Genomic DNA, 6,016 nt, shown 5'->3' on the forward strand with positions numbered 1-6,016 from the left:
GATCTGACACTTGTCATAGCTTGAAAAGAAAGATTGAGATCTTTATTCCTGAAAATATTAAAATCCTGACTTCGATGGGATTGCTTTTATGATTTGAATTAAAAACACTTTTTTGGAAGAGAATTAATCCCCAGCCTATTGGAATGTGTGTATCTTTAAATTATTTTGTACAAATTTTCCTGCTTGTTCATCTGTTTCCAACATTCATCATTCAAGTAATTTAAAAAAATCTAATTGTCGATAAGTTGTTTATCCCAGTGCTATATAAAGCAATTTAATTCATTTGGATTTACAAAAAGGCTTTTTACAAAGTTCATTACAAAAGGCTCTTCAGGAAACAAACAGATCGTGAGTTCAGTCCTCCTCCCCCCATGATGCTCCATCTGTCTAGACTACATCTATTCTAGACACATAATAACCTTTGCTCGCATCCAGGAAGGAACAGACTTTCAAAAATTACTCCCAGAGTTGAACTGCATATGTTTTTGGGTAGTTTTATATTCTATAAGGTGTCCTTTCTGGCAATAACATGGTGAAAACATATGTAGCCATGTCAGGAAGATTCCCATAACAATTTTGCTTTGCAGAATCCATTTACAAATGTTGGACGTTGTGCTACTATTGACCTTACTGGTATTGTAGCTTTTGGCTAATGGGGGCTGCTCCCTGCGGACAGGGTACCTACCACATGTGTTTTGAGAGCCGTAACGTCTGCTAGGTCTTTCGTGTCTCTTGAGCTGGTCTCTGAAAACTCCACAAAAATCAGAGCTTGGCTTAAAAAGCGTATTTCCAGAATGCAAAACTGACTTGTACAGCTTTAGCATTAGTGTTTAGGGAGGAACAGCAAACTACTGAGATTTCCAGCATTGAATTTTGTCTTGCCCTGGTTGGGAGAGACTAAAGGTGTTTCCATCTGTTGGCTATTTGGCTGCCCAGTAGATGAGAGCCCCCCTCCCACCTGCCCTGCAGAAGCAGTGGTTGGCACTAGTGTCGGCCTTGCAGATGGGCAGGAGCAAGGTCTGGTGAGGCCATAACTGACCTGATGATACCTCCCAAATCCTCAGCCCTGCTCTGACTTCTCCACCTTCTCTTGTACTTGGGCAGTTACGAACCAGCATAAACCTGAGGGCTGTAAAGCAGATGCTGCAATAGCGTGCTAGAGGCTTCACCGTGTGCAACCGGCATTCAGACTGCTAGGCTCATAGGGCTGGAACTCGGAGACGAAAAAGTATTGGATGTCCTCGTTGTGCTGTATACAAAGTTGAGTTGTTTTTTGTGTGTGGTGGGGTTTTTTTGTTTTTTTTTAATCCTTCTGTTGGATAACTGAAGTTTTGCTATTGCTGTATATACTAGCAACATGATTTCTTTTCAATTCTAGCTGTTCCCAAAATATGGGAAGTAACTCTGTGAAAACAGGTGATCACTCTGTGCACAGCAATGCTGTCTTTATAAGCTTGCTGTATGGTATGAGGAAAAAAATGTATTTACCAGTGCAGATTTGCCTGAATGTTACCAGCTGGAATGAAAAGTAGAGGAGTAAAACCCAGATATATGTCTCAAAAATCCCAGATTTCAGAGGAGAGTTGCTGTAAAATAGTGTTTCTGAGTAAATATCTTTTTAAAAATTCTTACAACACTGATAAAGAGACCTCCTGTTTTTTGAGAACCACTTGGGTCTGGATGCTGTTGTGTCCCTGTCAGTGAATGGTATCAGGTCCCCCACCTCTCCTTCCTGTTGGAAATCCCCCGATAGCAGGTGCCTGTTCTATACAAAGGACCTGCCTTCTGCTCTGTTTTGGCTGTATTTTAACAAAATTATTCCAGGACATGTTTTGTATAAGTGAAGAAGAACAAGGACACACAGGAGGTTTAAGACATTAATATATGTAAATACTTATGACTGCATGGTTTAATTCACAGTGCACTTGGTTATGCTGATTCTTTTCAAAGAAGGAAAGAAAAGAGGTAACAGAAAGAAACCCTTTGGTTTTTGGAGATGACTAGGAGACACCTTGTCTCTTAATAGGCCTCTCCTGTATTAAAAGCCCCACACAGACACATATAAAAACCCTATAGGACCCATTAGTGTCTTGGCAAAATAATATTTTATAGCATAGTTATCACAGGCAGAACTATTAACAAGGATCAGGAATGATGGCCTGAGACAGGCACCTACAGACTTCTGCTTGTACGGGTAGGGAAGCAATTAATTTGCTGCTGAACTCTTTAATCAAAGCCCACGGGGGGAAACTGCAGTATTACACAGGGGAAAGCCTTGATTTAGGACATGTGCCCATGCGTGGAGGGAAAAAAAGTGAGCAGGACTAAAGGCCACACCTCAGACACTCATTGCTGCTTTGGGAGAGAAAACCAAAGGAGCCACTTTTCTCCTGAGAGTCAGGCATTAATCCTGCCAGTCGCATCTTTGCTGGTGGTTCAGTTTTCCTTTCTGTAAACCTGATGTTGGCATATATCCACATGCACAAATCTGCATCGTTACGACTCTGCCTTGCCTCGCCTCGCTTACACTGTCACAACGTGGGGCTGCAGGGCAAGAGGTGCCATTCAGCTCTGTCATTGCAGGCAGATGGTAAGGAGCGTGAGACACCAATATGCACTGTGGTGCCTGCCTGCCTCCACATTTGTTGTGAAGCTTCATGCATTTTTGCAAAGCACTTTAGGAGCTGTGGACAAGAGCTGGTCACTGTTGGAAGGACAGGATGAATTAAAGTCATCATTGACCCTCAAGTGGCATTGGCAAACTGTAATGGCAGATGTAGAAAACATAAATCCTTGGGCAGTGCAGGCAAGCCTTGTCCTAAGCTAAAGCAATTCTAAGTTCAGATATTTGGAAGGTCCCATGGTGCTTTACAAACCCTGTACGACACTGTCCAAAATCTGGAAGCTCTGTCTCCTTTTGCTTTGAAGCCAAGAACACTTAGAGCTAATTCTCTCTTCTTTGCCCTTGCCATTGACCTCATTTACAGAGATGAAAGAAGTAAAAACAATTAGCTCACCGGGAAATTCTATTATGTGGAAAGGAGGTGGACATTTGATCAATACTCAGGGGTTATTGTCTCAGCTGGAAGGGCAGATTTTTGTCTCCTAGATGGAGTGATGCCTGTTAGTCCCAGAGGCTTTGCAGGTGGGAAAGATAGTGATCCAGCCTTTCACTTCTGGAAAACTAAAAGATACCACTTTAATCTTCTCAGGTAGTGAACTGGAATATATATGGGACATAAGTCATCCTGTTGTCACAGGGCTAAAAGGACTCATTAGGGAAATGTGCCCTTCATTTAACTATGCCTAATTGTGTAAAGCAGAACCCACCTCAGCCTCTCGCTCCCCCAGCCCAGAAGTAATTTCTCTTTGACTGTTTCACAGGATCACGTAACTGACTCCATTCAAAACCATAGCACACTCTCTGGGAGTCTTCCTTGCTCCTCACCTCTCTGACATAAATAAGGCCCCTGAACACACATCTGTGCCATGGGCTGGAGCGCACACTGGCCACGTGTGCACAGCGTGTCCCAGTGAGGGCAGTCTACAACTGGGGGGGTCACCTGTGACTCCAAAGCAGCCTCTTGTAAATTGGAGCACGTGAAGCAGATCTGGCTGCTCTTGAATGTTAATGTTCTCATTGAGGCAAATGAGCATATATTAGGAGAGGCAGGATAAGTGGACTTTTGCCTTTGAAGCTACTGTTGTATGATTTCAATCAGTGTTTTTTCCTAACCACTACAGAAAAGTATTAGTTTATCTCATTTAAGGTTTGTTATTATGAAACAGCAGAGATGCCAATATTTTAGGGTTCAAGGTTTAATTTCTAGTGAGAGAAGTGTTAATAAGCTTTACAAAGGTATGGCTAATTTGCTGTAAACTTAAAAGCATAAACTAGCACTGTTAATGGTATGGAATTCTTGTACCTCTGCTAATGCCCTCTAACATTCACTTATTATTATTTTCATGCCAGTAGTTGCCGTTTGGAATGGATAATTTGCCATACTGAGTAAAGCAATTAGTCTGCTGAGCCTCCTATTTTCCTTCCAGCCATAGCTAATGTGTAGAGTTAATATATTTTGCATTTTTATTCTACCTTCACTCTAAAAGTCTTGACGTTTTTTTACTCATGTTAGTGTAAGAAACATCTAAGCTGTCCTCATAGCAGAGAGATCATAAATTATCTCCTTTCACCAAGGAAGGAAACAGAGCAATAGCATGGCAATGTGCTTTAGTGTTCCTGGTACTGGATTTAGAACATTATAGCTGTGACACACAAAGCAGTAATTCCATATATCTATATCCTATCCCAGTTAAAATGTGTGTGTTTTCTAAAAAAAATCATAATGATTTAACTTCATTTTGGCAGGTTTTATTCCAGTTCTTTTTTGTTTTCCAGTATACAACCAGACCTTCCACCAATCTTTTTACAAGTCACTTCTTGCTCTCTTGCGCTTGTTTTGGCTGAGGAGCTCAGCTGGTGCGTCAGCACTGCATCTCACACAGACAAACTCTGTGTCCCTAACAGTCCCTTAGCTCCCCTCCCCACCGTATGCTAGCTAGACCCCAGAAAATTGGCTAGGGCTCTGTGGTCTGAGATGAGACACAGGTTTTTCTGATTAAGATGAGTGGTAACTGATCTGCTACACCTTGTTTTGCAGGTGTTAAGCATCAGAGCTGTTCAGTGACGAGTGGCAGAAGCTGGTCTAGATAAAGGTTGAGCACAGTCATGAAGGCTGCTGTGCTTGGAGGATAGTGATAAAACTAGGTAAGTGAGAAAGCTCCTTTGCACTACTGAGTCTTAGTGTTGCTGGAAGTCTGCTTAGGAGCTGCTGGCTAAGGTAAGAAAAAGATTTTTGAAGCCAAATATATTGCTGTTGGTATGAATTTTGGATTAGTCCTGGTATTTGCTACATGTATTTGCTAGGGGATGGATGGGCCGGCCTGGGCTGACTTGTAGGTGCTGTTTTGTGAAGCTTGTGTTGTAGTGTGGAGTCCAGCTGGCTGTGTGTTCCTGGAGAGCTGTGAGAGCACCAGATACTGTGTGCTGTGGTCCTGAAGGGGCCCTGGCCAAGGCTTGTGGCCTTTGTCTATTTTTCTTCAACCCTCACCTCTGGAGTTTTGTGCTGTCAGCTTTTAAGAAGGTAAATAGCAGTGCCTGTGTGCAACAATAGTGGTAGCCCCTTTCCGCTAAAAGCGAGGTTTCTGTGGGCAAGCTGGGCTGGAGCCTTGCGTGATTCCGCTGTGCTCATCAACATAGATCAGGCATCCAACCTTTTCTGCTTTACTATTGATCATTTCATTATTGTTTAGATTTACAAAATTAACTGTAACTCAATATAGCAACAGACCTTCCCCAGGGTAGTTTCAGGGGTAGCAAGTTTGCTTGTATTTGAGAAGTTCTGTTTCTCGGTCAGATGATACAGCACAAGCTGCCCTCAACTCGGCAAACAGCAGGGCTTGCTAAGGTGTGTGCTGTTTATGGTCTGGGTATGCTTTAGTTCATGGTCTGGTCCCAACTGTGACCACGGAACAGGGACGAGCTGTTGTGCAAACTGGCTTGACAGGGGAGAAAAGCAGGTGGTCCATAAGTTATTTATCTATTGAACTTTGAGGGCACAATGACCACCTTAACTTCTTCTCTTGTGGAGAACTGATGCTCGATGCCGTATGCAGAGAAATTATGGCAGCTCTGAAGCAGCAAGGAGAAGCTAATTTTGGCAGAAGTGTGCATGCTGTTTTGGAGTGGGGGTGCTCACTGTGGTTTGTGTCCAGGATGAGTATAGCTGCTCTCAAGGAGCAAAATGGGCATGAGAAAGTAGACCTGGTCATGAGAACGAGTGCAGTGTTGGGAGCACTGGTCATTCAGCAGGCTAAAACGGTGTACAGATCTTGCAGTGCTGAGATGCAAATAATGGTCTGATCCAGCCAAGCAGCTTTTCTGCAAGGCTGTTTCTTGGAAATGTGGGTGACCTTGGAAACAGAAGGGCTCTCCCTCCAAGAGGGCTGCTCAGAA

This window comes from Charadrius vociferus, unplaced genomic scaffold (genome assembly GCF_000708025.1).
Source record: "Charadrius vociferus isolate BGI_N301 unplaced genomic scaffold, ASM70802v2 scaffold655, whole genome shotgun sequence".
Lineage (NCBI taxonomy): Eukaryota > Metazoa > Chordata > Aves > Charadriiformes > Charadriidae > Charadrius > Charadrius vociferus.